This window comes from Mixophyes fleayi, chromosome 7, assembly GCF_038048845.1.
Source record: "Mixophyes fleayi isolate aMixFle1 chromosome 7, aMixFle1.hap1, whole genome shotgun sequence".
Lineage (NCBI taxonomy): Eukaryota > Metazoa > Chordata > Amphibia > Anura > Limnodynastidae > Mixophyes > Mixophyes fleayi.
The window spans coordinates 129015698-129034868 of record NC_134408.1 but is presented as its reverse complement, the minus strand read 5'-3'; the positions used below and the strand labels follow the sequence as shown (position 1 = coordinate 129034868).

General features: G+C 40.5%; 1 protein-coding gene across 1 annotated transcript in view; it reads right to left on the bottom strand.

Moving 5' to 3' along the window:
- Positions 1-4178, bottom strand: part of GALNT3 (polypeptide N-acetylgalactosaminyltransferase 3) — a 33524-nt gene extending 29346 nt beyond the window's left edge. Inside the window, exon 1 of the mRNA XM_075180732.1 lies at positions 3702-4178. The gene's annotated coding sequence lies outside the window, so the exon portion shown is untranslated. The remainder of the gene's footprint in view (positions 1-3701) is intronic.
- Between the last annotated feature and the right edge of the window lie 14993 nt (positions 4179-19171).

Below are 19171 nucleotides of genomic sequence, written 5' to 3'. Positions count from 1 at the left end.
AACATAGGAAGATCCTTGGAGAGCCAGAGGTCCAAGGGAGGAATCCGCAAGGAGTCAGGAGATAGTGACCTACTGCTCTGACGAGGAGATTTAAATAGAGCCTGCCTTTGAATTACCCGCCCCTCAGCTCGATCATGTGACCACTCAGAACATGGAAGTATCGGGTGCCTGCTGTCAGAGTGTGACATCCATAGGGCCGTCACCAATATGGTGTCCAGTGTTAAAGACTTCAAACCAAGTGTCACAGACATCCCACTGAAGTTGGAACAGCAAATGTAAAACGTATGGCTATTCTATAGAAAGATTGTGGGGAGGGGGTCATTATTTAGTATGTGTCATACCATTATAGTGTTTACAGAGTATAAAAACACACCCTACAATGACCAGCCAGGCTATTTGATAATGTTGGTAAGGAGGACAACTTCACTGAAATCACTTTAAAGGTTATCTCCACTGGAAGATCATTTTGCTAATTAAAATTATTATGTAGTGAAAATACTGGAATGTATGAAATCAGTTGCTGAAAACTCAAAAACACACTATTGCTAAACAATGACGTCAATAGCATCCTCTGAAAATATGGTAACAATGGACTGAGCGGATTTTTTCATGGCTGCTAAAATGATCAAAAAAAAATTGAGGCATGAAAAGTGCACTACTCACTATGATAAAATAAGTGAAATGTATCTGTAACTTTGATACAAGTTTACTGCAATATCAGAGAGGAGCAAAATGAGTTATGGGAATGAAAACTGGACTATAATACATTATAAGTGCCCAGAAAAGTCTAAAGATAATAACAAGCAACTTGCTCCAAAGCTTGATAAATACAAACCCCTTTGTAAAATCCAGATGATATGATGTTATAAGAGGCCCTCGGTGCTTGTTGTAACACGCTAGTTGTCATTCTGAGTCATGCTGGTAACTGTTAACACACAAACACTTACAGACAAAAAAGCAATCCAATACTATCTTAATGAAAGAGAAAGATAAAAGTATAGATCACCTAAAGGTTGGTCAGTATCCACCTATTTATATTTGAAGATAGAATTTTAGAAACTGAAGCATCATTGTGGGTTTTAATGTTCAGGAGCTGTTCATGCTTTAATGACAAACTTGCTTTAATGATTAAAGTGAATGTCATTGGTAATGCCATTGAATTTAAAATGTACAGTACAAGTTAGTGACAGGCAACCCGATACACTTCAGGGGTCGCGGGGGCAGCCCTCCAACCTTCACAATGACCGTACATTACCTTTTTTCCCAATAATTAGTTAGAATAATAATTTTAATCAGAGAAACAGACACCTTTCTGTAATAACACATCAGCAGGCATTTTAAGTGTTACAAACTATACCCATACTTGCCAACTTTTCCTCGTCGGCTTCGGGGAGATCCCGGGGAAGGTGGGTGGGCGGGGCTTGATGAATCACATCTTTTGGCCCCACCCTCTAAACGATGGTCACATTTTTGGCCAAATACAGCAGGGGCGGGGCTAAGATGACGCTATATTTGCATCATTAAGACCCTTCCCCCCCCCCGCCCCCCCGCCACTTATCTATTGCAGGGACGAGAACCAGGAGGTTGCCCTGCTGGTCTCCCAGAAATGCGGGAGTCTCCTGGACATTCCAGGAGAGTAGGCAACTATGCATTAAAGAAAAGCAGCTAATGAAACTCTAGAGACTGAAGTGTCTTTTACATTTCTGCCTCCATTAATGAAGTCATGTTGTCTTACCTGTCAGTCTTTGATTAAATCTTGGTCTCCATGAAAATGGCCAACTGCATAGGCATCAATAAATGGACATAGGACACAATTTCTGAACTGTGTCATCATGCCACGGATGGCGAAGCCAACCTCGTCTTGTACTGGCTCAGCATCAGGGAGAATGCCAGACTCTTCAGGGAGTGAGGGAGATCACCCCTATTTCAGGGAGTCTCCATGAATGTCAGTATGGCTATATGTATGTCAGATTTATGGCTATACCACACAAATCTGACAGTAATGCAGGGAGGATCTGGGGGCTACATGCATGTGAAGGCTCGGAGAGCTGCCTTTCGTCCATCACTGGTATATGTGTGACAAAAGCTATATTATATAAGCTATATTGCACTTTAAAAGTCATGTGAACTATTAATTAAATGTGCCACAGCAAGAATACTGTATATTACCAATACTAAGGGAAGCTATATCTAATTTAAACTATATTTATTTATTTAGGAACTCCTCTATAAGAGCTTGTTTTCTCGTTTTATATTAGTGTTTGTAGTATGTTGATATCCAGTAATTTAGCTGCAGGCATATCGCTAATTAATTATTATGCTACATAAACTTGGCTGTACTCATGAGACCAAGAGAGGTCATGACTCAAAAAGGTGAATTCATGTTTAACCTTTCCAAATCCAAAAATATTCATTTTGTTAAAAATGCAAAGCACGAACATCACCTAGATACAGTGGAGGCGGACATTTTTGGAGTAAACAAATTTTCAATCTCATTATCATTCCAAAGGAAAACCAATTAAAATCACTAAGGAAAAATTATGAGGCAGAGATTTTCAGAGAATGGAGAGGCTGCACGCTCATGAATACTGGTTCACCCCATAATATGGCTGCCTACATGTACAGCAGTATATAATTTCTGCTCCACAGCTCTAAAACACTGATAACTCAGTGGAATGTAGTGTATAGTGTGCAATTTATATTTGAAGTGACAATACTGTCAATGTTTCGGTGTCTGAATCCATCAACCTGCACTCTGAATGTTAAGTTTAGAAGGCCTTTGAAAAGTTTTATTATGTAAAAATAGAATATATAAATTATTCTACCAAAATTGAGCCAATTAGAGAGCTACCAGGGTGTTCCGTTATGAAAAACAAGCACAGACAGACGATAGGAGACCTATTGTTGACAGCATGAGTACACTTTCAATGTGAAGATATCACTGGCGTACACTGAAGCAGATAGATAACAATGGCCGTATTCTTCAACAGGGACACATTCCAAAATCCAAAGTGACTCTACGACAAAGCCGGCCAACTCCTAAACAAATCTGATACTTACCAAATCTCTGCAGCACCATGACTAAATATTATTAAAACCTGCCCAAAACTTTCGAAGCCAAAGCACACGATGAAACATCCAAATCCAGCATCAGTGAGTAAATAAAAACACATTAATTGCCCATTGACATATACTGTATTATTACTATCATGAGTATGTAAAAATGACAATGCAAAATGTAAACGCTGGAGTTAAAATGTGACTTTTGGCTTCATCATTTTGTGACCTTACAAAAATTAAATTAGTTGCTAATAAAACTTGTGGCACAAAACTTTCAGTTCTAAGTCTGTTTTACTTGTTCAATCTGTTGCATTTATCATTACAAAAGGAAACAGTTTCCTATGTAAAAGTAAAGTTAGTCTGTGACATAGGAAGAGTTAAAAAAAAAAAAAAAATACTTGCACAAGTGACTAGAGCAGAGTAAGAGCCTTCACGTTTTCTCAGCTGGGAAGAAAGTACCAATATATATAGATAAACTCAGTATACAGAGTATGTGCCTCTAGAGTCATACCTTGTATATCTTATATTTAGACCTAGATCCTCTGCCGGGACTTTTGGGGTGGAACTGATACAGGGTAACAGAGTGAGAGCCGTTCCCCTGGTGCTGGAGCTGCACAAAGTTTAGGAAGTTTCGTACTTACAGTGATGGAGAGCCAGAGAGAGGGAGCAGGAGGGGGGTGATCCTCTCCCCCAGAGTGTCCTGTAGTCCGACTTCTGCAGCGCTCTGCCCACCCCCGGGATGCTGGTGAAAGGGGGCAGGTGGTGAAGGAGGATCCGGGTGGCGGAGGGAGGCTGTCACCACCAACTTGGCAGTGATGACAACTGGGGAGAATTGGCTGCTAATCCCACTTCCGCTTTGCTGGACCCAGGTGAGATGAAGCTGCAACGTAGCCAAGGCGAGGTCCCCAGTGCGCATGCGCGGCCTTCTCCCTCTCACCTGCCCAACGCCCTTACCTGTCACACAGGTGGGCAAACCGGAAGAGCCGGCCACGAGGGTGTCTGTCTGCTGTACTCTAAATATTACAGACACTCTTCAAGGTTCTAAGTGAGTGACAGTGATCTGTTTACCTGTGGGAAGTGCAATTGCAATACTGCAGACAATTAGATCCTTTTGGGCAGTAAATGAAGAGTCACCTTTTTCCCTAATAAAGGTCTGAACAATTATAGGCTATTCCATGTCACTTTCTGGAAACTGATGTCATCTGGCAGTACTCCCAGAGGGGAAAAAAAAATATTTAGGCTCCACCAACTTTGGGTGGCAATAACTATTTTGCCTCTTTATTATTACTACAACTCAGTGACTAATGCTTCTTGTTATTGGGAAAACTACTGAGAGAACAGGAGTATAATATTGTCACACTGAAATGGCTCAGATTGGCAAATATACTTTGTGATTTGCCACCGTTCATTTGTTTGTCCAATGTCTAGACACATTCGCTTACAGAGCTATATCTGTGCACAACTGACAAAATAAATATGGCTTATTTATTTGATATATACAATTAATGATGTAAACATATTCACAACTGCCCCAAATCTCCTCTCTGAGCCACACTTACTGCCCTTTCCCACTAGATTGTATGGACTATTATCTACCCTTTGTTATCAGGTTCACATTTATTTTGCCTACCTTGTATGTCATTGTTTTATATATGCTTGGTTGTCCCTACTTTCTGGCGAGGTGGAGTATTACAAATCATACCATAGTAATAATATTAATAGCATAATCTAATTGTGTATGTGACGTAGTTCAGTTTTATAACATAGATAATTTATTATTGCAGATTTTAATTGAGGAGTCAGCTTAATTAAGTAAATTCTTTATATAATTCTTACACTGGACAAGCCCTTTTTCGGCATGTCACTTGTTCCCAAGTTAATATTCTTACATTGCTTCATTGTAATTATAGACGTCAGTGGGATCAACATATGAATATGGGCAAGTAGCTTTGGCTCATTAGGAATCTGTCAGTTGATGTGTATTACAGAACATCCCAAACTGAGTCATCTGCAACCAGTCTTAACTGTGCCTTAAATTAAATACAGCAGAAAACCTCAAGCAAACCACAACAGTCAGTGCCCAGCAGACTACTCATTTCCACTATTTTACAGTCTGTGACTACTGCTTGTGTTAATGTGTGGCAGTGTGTACATTTTATTTAAGTCATGCAACAGAATAAAACCATAAAAAGGCTAAATAAATAACATAGCATTTAAGTGTTTTGTTTAATTGTAGCTGGTACTTTGTAGGGCCAGGGGGAAAACTGTGTAGTTGTCATTTTTTATTGCAATTTTAAGGGACAGTTTTCTGCAAAAAGTTAAACTCTAGGATAACAGAGCATTGTACGCAGGGCTGTCAACAGAAACTGTGGGGTCCAGTACTAATTAATCTCCCCTCCCTGGGTCCAGTACTAATTAATGTGGTGGGACCCCCCTCCCCATACATGAGCACCCTCCCATCTTCGCCATACATGCACCCCCTATCCCTCATCACAATACATTCCCCCCCACTGCCTTATCACAGTAAATGTTCCCCTCCCCCAAAGTAAATGTCCCCCTCTCCCCTCCCCGCAATCACAGATAATGTCCCCCTCTCCCCCCCAATCACAGTTAAGGTCCCCCTCTCCCTCCCCCCCACCACAAATAAGGTCCCCCTCTCCCTCCCCCCTCCACAGTTAAGGTCCCCCTCTTCCCCCCTCCCTCCCTCCACAGATAAGGTCCCCCTCCAGAGGCGAACGCAGGATTTAAAAGGGGGGGTTTCCGCCCCCCCCCCCCGGGGAAAAAAAAGCAGCTCCATTTCAGCGAGTCTGAATTCTACAGCAGCCGCGGCGCTGTCAAGAAGCATCCGCGGCAGTGCTGTATTATACTACAATACAGCACTGCCGCGGACGCTTCTTTGACAGCGCCGCGGCTGCTGTGGAGTACCGTTGGTTCCCAGAGGGGAGGGGTTTCTGGGGAACCAGAAACCCCCCCTGCGTGCGCCACTGCCCTCTTCCCCCCTCCACAGATCAGGTCCCCCTCTTCCCCCCTCCCTCCACAGAATATCAGGTCCCCCAGGCTCTCCCTGTCCCCCCCCCTCCACAATTATGGTCCCCTGGGCTCTCCCTTTCCCCCCTCTCAAAAATAGTAGCTCATTAACTTACCTTTTCCTCCGCGATGCTGCAGCTCTGCCTCCTGGTCACTGATACACTGGGAGTGCGGCGCACGGTGATGACATCACTGCGCCGGCAGTGCTCCCAGCCTATCAGAGTCTGGGAGGCAGAGCTGCAGCATCGTGGAAAAGGTAAGAAAAAAAAGGGGAGGCACAGTCAGTGACTGCGGGGCCCGGACAGTCCAGGGAGTCCGGACAGACGGAGAGGTCTGTCCGGGCCCCCTAGTCTGTCCGGGCCCCTCACAGCAGTACTGGCCGTAACCCTCTGATGGCGGCCCTGATTGTACCAACCACACATGGTCCAATTAAGGGTTCAGGCCACCCTAGGCTAATAGCGTCCCTTCACCCTTCACGCTCGTAGCATCCCTTCACCTTCCACATCTGACTAATACGCTTAGTCCACTTGGCTTTTTAAAAGGGTCACAGCCATCTTTGTCACTGGTTTTGTTTTCTTTAAAATCAGAACTGTATAGCAGAAAGGAGGCATGAACGAGTGCTACTAGGGTGAAGATGTGGTGGGGCTGTCACGCCTTAGCCTGTCCCTTCCTTGTCTCTCCTAAGTGCTTATGCTCAAGCCCCCGGCCCAAGGATGACTCATTGTCTTCAACCATTACCATAGGAATATGTCAAGATTGCAACCTTTTTATATTTTTATTTCCTGTATTGTTTTTACCTTGGAGCACAACTATTCTCTTATATTTTAAAATTAACTTCAGTTTATACGTCTTCCTGTCAAAATTTTGCCCCCCCCCCTTACCCAAAAAGCCTTGCTCCGTAGGCAGCAGCCTAGTCCGTCTATTGGATGCCCTGCACCTACATGCCTACTGACAGTCTCTATTTTCTCAGACCTTCCACATGTTTGGTTGACAAAGGATCATGGTATGTAACAAAATGCCTGTTTGTCCTGATTTTCCAATTGACAATCTCGGCAGATATGCAAATATTTAACTTATGTGAATGTTTCCTCAACCAGATCACAATACAGTCTGTTAATAATAAAAATGCTCATCTTCAGATGCAGTCATAAATTAAATTGTGAAGAATCGACATTGCACTCAACTTTAATAACGGCATGACACTGACATTAGTCAATATTAAAAGAAAACATCCAGGGACAAATCTTGAAATAAGCCCTTGTCTAGCATCATGATTCCCTATTATCATAAAATATATCCCTACCCCCATATAAACATATATAGATCTTGCAGTGCTTGGGTTTGTATGTTTTAAGGCTGTAACATGGGCATACTGCAGAAAGTCCATTTCATAATATTTAAAGGGACATAGGTGTACTTTTGTATATTTATATTTTTATTTTTTATGACTATTAAAAAAAGGTCACTATGATGCTTGAAAGAAATGCTATGTTCAAATGTATTTGCTTTGTAATATAAAGCAAGGATTCTATTAAATTCATATCTATCTATGCATTATATCTTTCATTGAAATATACAATGATATAAGTATTTGTGTGCAAAATTATATAATTCTGACTAAATTCAGACTGTTAACTAAAATCAAAAGCTTGGGATTGGATTCTAAGATGGTTGAATGGATAAGTTCTTGGTTGCAGGATAGAAAACAGAGAGTTTTAGTAAATGGAGTGCATTCAGAGGAGGGAAAGGTTACCAGTGGAGTACCCCAAGGATCTGTACTTGGACCAGTGCTTTTTAATATTTTTTTGGGTGACAGTGCAAATGGTATTGAAGGGAAAGTATCCCTTTTTGCAGATGACACAAATATAAGCAACAGGATGGGCAAACAAATGATTGATGATCTAGGTGGACTAGAGGAATGCTCAAGAGTGTGGTAACTACACCCAAAGGCTAAATATAGTATTAATGTCACTAAAATGGAAACTATTGAGGAGGAAATGGATCTAGGAGTCACTATATCAGGTGACTTAAAGGCAGGTAAGCAATGCAACAAAGCAATGAGAAAGGCAAGTCAGATGCTTGGCTGCATAGGGAGAGGAATTGGTAGCAGAAAGAAAGAAGTAATAATGTGACTGTATATGTCATTGGTACAGCCTAATCTAGAATACTGTGTTCAGTTCTGGAGGCCATATATCCAGAAGGATATAAATATATTAGAGACTGTACAAAGAAGGGATTAAAGTGGTGCATGGCCAAAACTTACCCGGAAAAACTAAAGGATCTTAATATGTATAGTTTGGAGCAGAGAAAGGAAAGGGGGGACTTGAGAGAAACTTTCAAATATATCAAGGGTTATAACAAGGTGCTGGAGGGAAATATTCTTCAAAGGAAGAGAAATATTAGAACATGAGGACATGCACTGACACTGGAGGGAAGTAGGTTCAGAGGAAATTTGAGGAAAAATTACTTCACAGAAAGGGTAGTGGATAAGTGGAATAGCCTCCCATCAGAGGTGGTAGAGGCTAATACAGTAGAGAAATTTAAACATGCTTGGGATAGACATGAGGATATCCTTACAAAGAACTAAGGATCAAATAGGGTTTGAGGTTACCATAGGTTAAAAAAATGAGCAGACTAGATGGGTCAAGTGTGTCTTATCTGCTGTCAAATTCTATGTTTCTATGTAAGTCATACTTAAGAAATACGAAAAATCAGTTAGTTGTCATATAATTTCAGCTTGGTTATTATACACTAGTAGCCCCCTAATTTATATATCACTCAAAGAACAAATATGGTCCCCCAATGAGTCCAGTTTTACAAATTTCTAGGCTGAAAATAATATTATATTGTAAAGTTGCTCCACAACTTTTAGTAACCTCCAAAGCATTAAAACACTAATAAAAGACACCTGTGTAATCAGACAGTACACTTTGCATTAAAAACACAACGTGGTTAGTTGTAAATTACTTTAATAAAGCTACCAGCCATATGGAGTTTAAATGTGCATATTAGCTAATTTGTACTAAAAGCATGAAAGGTACAATTAGAGCGGGACTTCATTTGCAATTAGAGTAGATGGTGGATACAAGAAGTAACATTTTAGCCTGATTAATTCACAATGATGTCCTGGAAACTTGCAGTATAGATTATTTTCACAGTTAATGTTCTCTCATTTTATGGAATTTGTTTTATACTACAATAAAATGATGTTGTATAACAGTAGCAAAAATTCTTAATTCTAGTCCTCATACAGAACGTTAGTCTTTGTCTAATTAACTTAGTGCGTCATCAAAGTTTGCTGCAAAAAGCTTTCACACTTAATTTATTTATACGCAGTCCAAGAATACAAGCAAAGATGTACAAACCAGAGTAAAGAGTCAACAGTGAAAGCTAAAGAGCATAAAAGTTAATGTTTAAGTGCCTGTACATTTAGGCTTTGGAAAAACAATGCATGAACTTTACCAGACCACCCCATGAATGTTTATGCATTTCATAGTTTCTCTACAGCAATGATGTACTATGCATTTTATGAGTGTTCCAATTTAACTCCATGGAATTATTAACAGGTGTTGACGCTTGTGAACTCTGCAGGTAACATTGAAGTTGACGCAAAGCGAATGTTTGTCAGAAAGTTGTTGTATAGAGGTCTATTTGCTTATATTATTGTTTAACTGTTACCCCAATCTGCATTTAATAGGCTTTAAGAACATGTGTAAAATGATATGAAATGATGCCCCTGTGTACAATAGAGATGCTCAGGCTCGGTTCTCTGAGAACCGAGCCCACCCGAACTTAGCAGATCCGAGTACCGAGCCGAGCCAGCTCGGTACTATTGTGCGCCCTCAGAATTGATAACGAGGCAAAATGTCAACGTTACATTGTCGGATCTCACCAGTTTTGGATTCTATAAGTACCGCCCTCCACGGCGATCCAGCGTCTTTTCACAGAGAGACATAGAAGGGGTAGCACGGTTCTTGGCAGTCTCTAGTGCAGTTGGGCAGTGTCATAGCTATAAAAGAAAGAGTAGGGGCAGTAGTGTTCTCTAAAGTCTCCAGTGACATTCTACTGAGTTATAGCTCACACAGAAACAGAAGAGCTTCATTTCTCCATTGATAATTGTCATTGCTGAAATAGAAATAATAGGGCTGGCAGTCTTGTTCTAAATCTGCAGTCACATTGTACTGTGTTATATAGCTAACACACCAACAGGACAGCTCCATTGCAAATTGTCATTGCTGAAATAGAAATAATATGACTGGCAGTCTTGTTCTAAATCTGCAGTCACATTGTACTGTATTATATAGCTAACACACAAACAGGACAGATTAATAACAAGACATACAATATGTTGCACAAATGATTTTTACAAATTGAAATAGGAAAAAAAATCAGAGTACTGCTTACTAGGTAGACTTTATGTGTGTGTGAGGGAACACAAGGAAGAATATGGGACATTTCAGTCTTGATAGACTCCAACATGAAAATGCACAATGTAATGTCTAAAGCAGAAGATTTTAAAACCTTCTTACAGGCTCTTCACCCCCACCTTAGGAGTGACACTTTCAATTAAGTCAGATTGATTCCCAAAAAAAAACACAGAGCTTTCCAAAGTAAATTATTTATCACTAAGATATATGTTTGTGCACCTCAGAGAATCGCTCACCTTTTCTCTGATTCAGTGACTAGACAGTTTACAACTTTGGGCTTCAAACTCCTTCAAGATCCTTATCTATCTGGCTAGTTTCAAAAGACCCTTTGTTAATTGCACAGGTCACCTAGGTCAGTCAGCAAAGCATACTTTGAGAGGGTACATAAAATGTTCACATGGTCACACATGAATTCAACAGAAAATAACAATCAGTCATTAGATATACTACATAATGATCACACTCTTTATTCATATTCTATTAATAATGAGGATTTAAGTTATAATCAGATCACATTTTACCACTGGATGTTCGTGACTAATTAGTACCACTGGATGTTAGTGACTACTGCAGACTAATTTAAGATCCGGTAAATTACATCTTTTTTCAAAGTAGCCAACCCTAAAAAAACACTGAAATTATCATAGGAGCATCATTTTATTCTTGACTTCTGCAAAAAATAAGTCATGCTCAATGTGATTTAGATCATCATGAGCCTTCGGTCAGCAACAATTAGTATGCCAGTATACAATACTGTGTCCCAACACAAGCCTAGATATGTCACAAGAAGTCAGGGGGAGCAGCTAAAATGCTTAAAATATCTTCTGTCCCCTACAAGACACCGGCATAACAATATGTGGTCACCAATTTCCTATTAAATATTTGTTGTTTTTTATTGTTTAAAGCAACAAACAAAAAACTTTAAAAAGAAAACAACTTAGAATATGTTGAATATTAGCAAATAAAATGATACATGAACTGTATTTTGGTTATAAGTGAAACAAAGTTCATATATTCATGATTCTGGTTTTATTTCTTACAATATTTTAGCATTGGTGCCACACAAAGTAATGAATCTCCATATGTATCACAATACCACGAAGATTCATAGTTGCTTACTCTCCTGGAATGTCCGGGAGACTCCCGAATTTTTGGGAGTTCTCCCGGACTCCCGAGAGAGCAGGCAAAAATCCCGGATCCAGCATCTCCCCGTTGTTGAAGATGGTGGGGGCGGGGCTAATCGCGCCATCGTGGCACCGCCCCCTGCTGCGATTGGCTAGAATTTCCTAAGATTGACAGGGGCTGAGCCTAACGGCGCATCACGCGTGGCCACGCCTCCCTTGACGGACCCCCTCCCGGACAGCTGGCTTCAAAAGTAGGTAAGTACGCGAAGATTGTCAACCAATGTAGAAATAGCTTGAGTAGTTTAGTATAACTACATTTTGCAAGGTTAAGATACTACAATATAAAGGATAATAAGAATATAACTAAGATTAAATGCTTTTCAACATTGTGCCATCCTTTCATTGTAGAGGTGTAATCTGTTTAACTCAACAGAACAGTGATGGGCAACAGGTGTCCGGAGGGCGCATGTGTCCCGAGGGCACATGCTTCCCTCCGAGCCGTCACCTTCACCCCCTTCTCCTTCCTGCTTTATTGTCAGATTTGATTGTTATAGCTGGTAACACTTGTTTAAAATTCCTGCTGATATGTTATTACAGGTAGGTGGTAATGCATGCCAGGGGGCATGGAGTGGGCATGTTATGTACTAATCCTAATCTAATCTAATCTAATCCTTAGATTGTACGCTCCTCTGAGCAGGGCCATCTCTCCTCCTGTTTCCACCACTTCTAACTCTGCTCTCCAGCTACTTAGCCCTCCTCCTCAAAGGTCCTCCACCCCACGTCCACTTTCGCTCCCTCCTCCCCCCTGGGGGTCTCCCTGTCTTCCGCGCCCCCCTTCTTGGGCCCCGTCGTTTTCGGATCCTCCCTCCCCCTTCCCCGCCCTCTCTAGCTGTGCATTGAGCGTATTGAGTTGCTGTGTTTACTGTACTGTGCTGTCTCCCATTGTATTGTGATTTTGTTTGTCTCTGTACGGCGCTGCGGATGCCTTGTAGCGCCTTATAAATAAATATTAATAATAATAATAATAATAATACTAGGCTGCCCATAAGCTATCTCCCGACCCCCAACATTCCCATCTGCGGGACAAACATATCCCTGGGCGGGACAAAGCCCTAAATTCAGGACTTTCCTGCTGAAATTGTGACAGTTGGGAAGTATGGTAATATATGGCCCTTTTGGAGGTTCGACAGTCACACCATGAAGTGTATCAGGTTGTCTATCACTATAACAGAGTATCACTTGCAGAAAGCAAACCGCAGTCACTAGATGACTGATGATTTTTTCCCCAGTAGCCCTGAGTAGAACCAATTACATTAGAGTTAGGCAGAGCTGGACTTATATTCCAAAACATCTGCTGTCAGTGTTCCAGCCTCACTGTTGGCATTCCAGAGCTGTCAGCCAGGGTGTCTATTCGCCCTCCTCCCTTCAGTCTAATGACTGCAGCAGTAGGAATCTGTTGCATAGACTTTCACTATTGTGCCTTCACTATGGCAACGCCCGTTGTGGAGAGCATTTATCCATGTCTGTGTTCCATATTTGACTCTTACTTTTAGAAAATGGTCCAACAAATTAAGGTGTTAAAGAAGTGTCGGTGTGATACAATGAAATCTCAAACTTTAAAGGGATTCATTAACTTAAAGACATTTAAGAAATATAATATGTACTATAATGAATTAAAAATAATAATACAAAGAAAATAAACCATTCTTATTGTTAGCTTTTATCTAAAAGTTTTTGCAGCATTGCAACCACAGCAATTAACATTTATCTGTCTAGTTAGACAAAGGAAACAGGTGTCTGGATGTTGCTAGGGGTTACTGCAAAGTTTGTACCTAAATGCAGTGTTAATAGACGAGACAGAGTATCAAACTACTCTGATTTCCCTAACAGAGACTCAATCATCTGATGAGGATCCTTCCCACTGGCTGGATCTTACAATGCTCTCAATGCTCTCCTGCACCTGCACAGCATTAATGCTCATTAAGACAGATTAATCCTTGTTGTGTTTCTTTAGGTCCAAACCAGCTACTAATCTGGAATAGGTCTGTGGATCCTGATTCCTAGCAAGTCACTTGTATTGCACTTTCATTATAACAAATGTTACTCTAGGGCAGTGTTTCTCAATTCCAGTCCTCAGGACCCCCTAGCAGTACATGTTTTCCATATCTCCTTGCTGGAGCAAAGGTGTATTCATTACTGACTGACACAGTGTAGTGGGTGGTATAATTATTTCACTGGTCACCTGGCAATCCTGCACTGTTAGTGGGTCCTGAGGACAGGAGTTGAGAAACACTGCTCTAGGGGGTATAATTTATAAACTGCGGGTTTGAAAAGGTGAAGATGTTTCCTATAGCAACCAATCAGATTCTAGCTGTCATTTTGTAGAATCTACTAAATAAATGATAACTAGAATCTGATTGGTTGCTATAGGCAACATCTCTACTTTTTTAAACCCGCAGTTTAGTAAATATACCCCTAGGTGCAATTTAGGAATATTTTAGGTTAATTTGGTTAAACTTGAGGGCTAGGGTGGCGGCATTTGTCTTTCTCGTCCCGGGCGCTAGAATACTTAGTTACGGCTCTGCTTATAACCTTATATAAATCTTCAGTTATAGGGGTTACTGTATCCAAAGCACATGCCATTGGTCCCGAGTAGTACACCGCAGCAAGTTCAGGGTCAGTGAAGGAAGAGAAAATGAGAAGAGATTAAAGACTGGTATGTAAATATTCCTGTATAAGTGTGTAGTCTGCTATATAGGAGGAAATTAAAGAAGAGCAGAGACAGGGTTTAATAAAATGTGTGAACAGACAATGGGAAAGCAGAGTTTGAAAAGTTCTACAAAGCAGATGGGAGCCCTGGAGAATGGGAACTTCGGACCACTGTGAAGTCTGTTAGGGAACTCAGAGTAGTAAAGGTTTTGTTGCAGTTATAAACATTATGGAGTTTATTCAAGAGTTCACAGACAGGAAATAAAAACAAGTCTCTGAAGTTTTACTGGTATGATGAATAGGCCCAAGGTGAAAGGAACCATGCAGGTATATGACAGCCTATTATATTTCTGGTGTAAGGTAACAGTCTTGCAAGACAAAAAGAAACGGAATGTAACAACCAGAATGAGCAGAACAGAACCAGCGAAACTGTGTGGTGTAGTCAGGGGCATCTGCCCCCCCCCCCCCCCAGACCGGTCCCATAGTGGGCTACCTGGGGCTGGGCCACCTGCATTTTCTTCCATTTAAAATGTTCCTAATAGGCTGCTGAGTCGAGTCTTGCTCCCTGAGCTAAAATCTGACAGCCCTCCCCTGGGTGCAGTCCAAAAATCAGCATACAATTAAATGTATAAACAGGAACCGATGCAGGGACACGAACAAACATATAAGGCATCAAGAAGGAGCATGTCAAACGCTATCACTGGCATCAGTGCATTGCATGTCGGGGTTTTTATTCTGAAGTCCTCCAATCAGCTCACAAGAGAAAGTACATGTGCACTGCAGCTCAGGACTGACTGAAGGCAGAAGTTCAGGGACAGTTCTTTCAGAGGTAGACGCACCAACGCAGCTGAACATCATAACAGAATTGGGTATGTAGCAGGATGCAAGGCGGATTTATATACTAATAATCTCTCAGACCAGTGCCCAGCAATCCTGTTACCTGTATCCAGATCCTGCTCTGTACTGACTACTAGCTGCCTTTCTGACCATGCATTGTTTGACTATGATTTATTTCTAAGCGCGTAGTCTGTGTCTACTTGGACATCTTGCTACTACACACTGCTCTGCTGTTGTCGTACCTCCTGTGTATTACCTAAGGCTGAATCCTATACTTATTGTACTATTGCTGCGCTCCATAACCACATTAGCTATATCTGGTTCCACCTGCTATTATCTAGCATTGAAATATTGCTGAGCGTCGCTGCTGCATTGCCTGTGTCTGGTTCTACCTGCTGCTATCTGGCACTGAACTATTACTGTGTCCGATCCCTTGAGTCCAGGGGGTATATGTATCAAGCTAAGAGTTTTCAGGTGGGTTTGAAAAGTGGAGATGTTGCCTATAGCAACCAATCAGATTCTAGCTGTCATTTTGTAGAACGTACTAAATAAATGATAGCTAGAATCTGATTGGTTTTTCAAACCCGCCGGAAAACTCTCAGCTTGATACATTTACCCCCAGGTCAATGCTGAACTTCTTCCAGCTTGTCCACTTCACTACGGCTGATTACTGATCCAATCGGGAGTACATCTTCCTGCAAGTAATGGCGCCAAATTTAATTTCAGCTTGTCCATATCATGGCCAGTGATTTCTTATTTGGATGAAGGATATATTCTATTGCAAGTAACAGTATTGTATCTTTCAGCAGCTTCAAGATTCCATCTTCATTGGGACTTAAGATTACCATTCAGGTTATGTGAGTGCATTCCGTTTTATTCCCTATTAACATGAACGTATGTGTTGACCAGAATGCACTTCTTTATCTTATGTGCTGCTAGTTGCAAGAAATCCAAATACTGCTGCCTATCCAGAATGTGGGCTGTGCACATAGAGTATATATCTATATATTTCTTCTTGGTAGTGTTACATTGTTATCTATGCATTATTATTCAACTATACTTCAGCTCTGTTCTATATTATGAAAGGGGAATTGCTATTCAAATTTAAGACTGAATTTTATCATTTTAAACCTGTATAGTCTTGTACTATTTGGTGCCAGAGGTAGAGGTTATCGGCTACTGGAGTCTAATCCTGACATCACCCCTTATTATTCTCGTTCCTGCTCTAACACTTCTTCTCATCCTCTTTGTTTCGGATTACAACAAGGCTCTGTTCTTGGACCAATCCTTTTCTCCATCTATACATATAGTCTTGGTCAGATTATTTATCTATATGCTGCTGACCCTCAAATTTACTACTCAGCCCCTGATCTCTTCTCATCTTGTTTTCCTGATTGCCTGTTTTCTATTTTATAGCCCCCCCACCTCTCTTCTTTAAACTGAACATGGATAAAAGCAGAAAGGATTTTGCGCTTCTGCTCCACGAGAGGTGTCTGTCCTTCCTGAGCTCGCCTTAACGTACCTACATTATAGTTTGACAGGTAGACCGTCCTAGTCAAATTCTGCAGTTTCCTAAATCTGCTGTTTCTGAGACATATTTGGCTCTTTCACAGTTCATATTCATGGTCTAACAACTGACTGTTGATTTAAACATAAAAACATCTCTTGCATCTGTTCTTATTTAACGCATGTTATAAATAAAATATTAGTTCATGCTATAATCATATGCTGGTTTCATTATTACAACACTCTCTTTTGTGGTCTAACAATGAACAGATTGGTTAATCTGTTCTAAATTCTGCAAACCTCTGCTGTACATAGACCTCCCCCTCTCTTCCTCTCTGATAACCCACTCTCATCCATGCCACCAATAGTTTTCTTCGGCTGCACCTATTTTCTGAACTTTCTTCATCAGACTCTCATCGTTTTTAAATGTTGCTTCAATTTCATCTCCGCAGATGAGATTATTATAACCTGACCTAATATCAGATCTCAGCACTCACCAGATCTATTAAAAACTTCTCACCCCACAATCTGATGTACGATACACACCATGTCATCTTACACCTTCTCGCACTTATCATTTCAATGCTTTTTCCTTTAGATGGTAAACTCTCTGAGCACGGTTTAAATCCCATTGTGTCATGGATGTGTAAATGATAAAAACATGTAATTGTTATTATTCTCTGTATATATTACTACTCTACAACGCTGCAAAAGATATTGGCACATTATAAATAAATAGTAATAATATAATAAGGGGATTTTATATTAGCATATGTACACAGTTCAGTACACAATAGTAACAAATTAGCAATTTAGCTTTCCTTTGTTTTCCGTGCACCAAACAATGCTACTTTCTGATTGGTTGTTACGTGTTTTTGCATTATACAAGTTTACACCTATGTTAGTAATTAAGGGAATGTAAAGTGAAATATAGGTTATACAGATGGAGCATGATCATTTTAAATAAACTGTGCAGGAGCGTCACGCGGTGCTTATAACACATCATTAACCTCTAACTGCATTGCACAGCTACTACAGTACAGTGGCATTGTGGTGCAATTCGGCTTGTCACCTGCAAGTGTCACGCCATTTATTTGCGGTCCATCTGTATGTAATAAATAGGACATATCTCCTCCTACATTTATTATTGTTATGCTATGAGGTGAAAGTGCAAATATTATTAAGAATGTTATTGCCCTATTAGTCATGAAACAGAATAAATTTTTATTTTTATTTGTCGCACAGCACAAACATTTCTTAGCTGTTGTACAATAAGTGTTAAAATTGCAACCTAGAATTGCAGTCTTTAAAATGTTGCCTTGAGCTTATTCAAATAAAGGCAAAATGACTCATATCCACCTGGACATACCATTTTGCCATGCAAGGGGTTCAAATGCAGTTTTATTTTTGCATGCAGGGAATATTCTGGCTGCTTTTCCATGTATGACACAAATACTGGGCAACTTTATTTCTAACACTACAATTTAGAGTTGAGCTAGGTCAGGCCCCTCTCCCAACTCTAAATCTGTCCGCACATTTTAAATCCCCTGTATCCCCTTCCAGCGCTACATGGTTTTGCAAGGTGTAAAATTGCATTTTCTAGCTGGGTTTAATCTTAATTCTTAATGAGGCACAAAATGTTCTTCTAGGTCACATCAGGTATCAGATTCAAATGCCAGAAAGAACACAGTTTAATGTCTACTAGCTGAACAAATCCCTTTAGCAAACAGAGAAGTTTCCATTCCTAACAATATGCCAAATATTAGAACTAGAGATTAGTATGGTGCACATCCACTTGCCGTAAATCAAATATTAAGTATCTACTTGAATGTTTGGATAAACGAAGATACAAATGACCGTTTGCAGCTCTTTTTATTGTCACATAAACAAAAAAAAACTATCCTTACCTGAAAGTACATATTGTTATTCACAAATCTCACTATATTGTTCATTTTATATTGTTTGCGTGGTGTGGGCAATACCACTGTAAGGTTGGTTCACTCTAGACATATCTGGTCATTTTGACATCTAGTTTCTCTGCCACAATGGGTTTATCTGATCACCAATACTTTTGCAGGGGCTCGATAAAGTAATTTACACAAATACAGGAGTGTGGCTCCGCCCGGGGCCAGTGCTGTTTGCAACACTTTTTGCATGGTTGTGCCTGATTTTATGCAGCTGACGTGGTGATATCTGTGGAGGTGTGGAATTGTGCATAGTGCATGTTTTGAAGGGAGGAACTGGGTGATTTAGGGGTGGTGATTGCTAAATGCAGGCCAGGCACACTTATGTCACCTACTATATGCTGACATGCAAAAACATTTTGTGTTTACTTACCAGACATTTAATGAGATGTAATGGGTGGAGAAGGCAAGTTTACCTAGACGAGGGGGAGGCGGAAGGGCATTTCTTCTCCCTGTAAAATTACTTGTTTGTACATCTTCGGTGTTGGAGGAAATCAGACCTCAGCATGTACTTTCA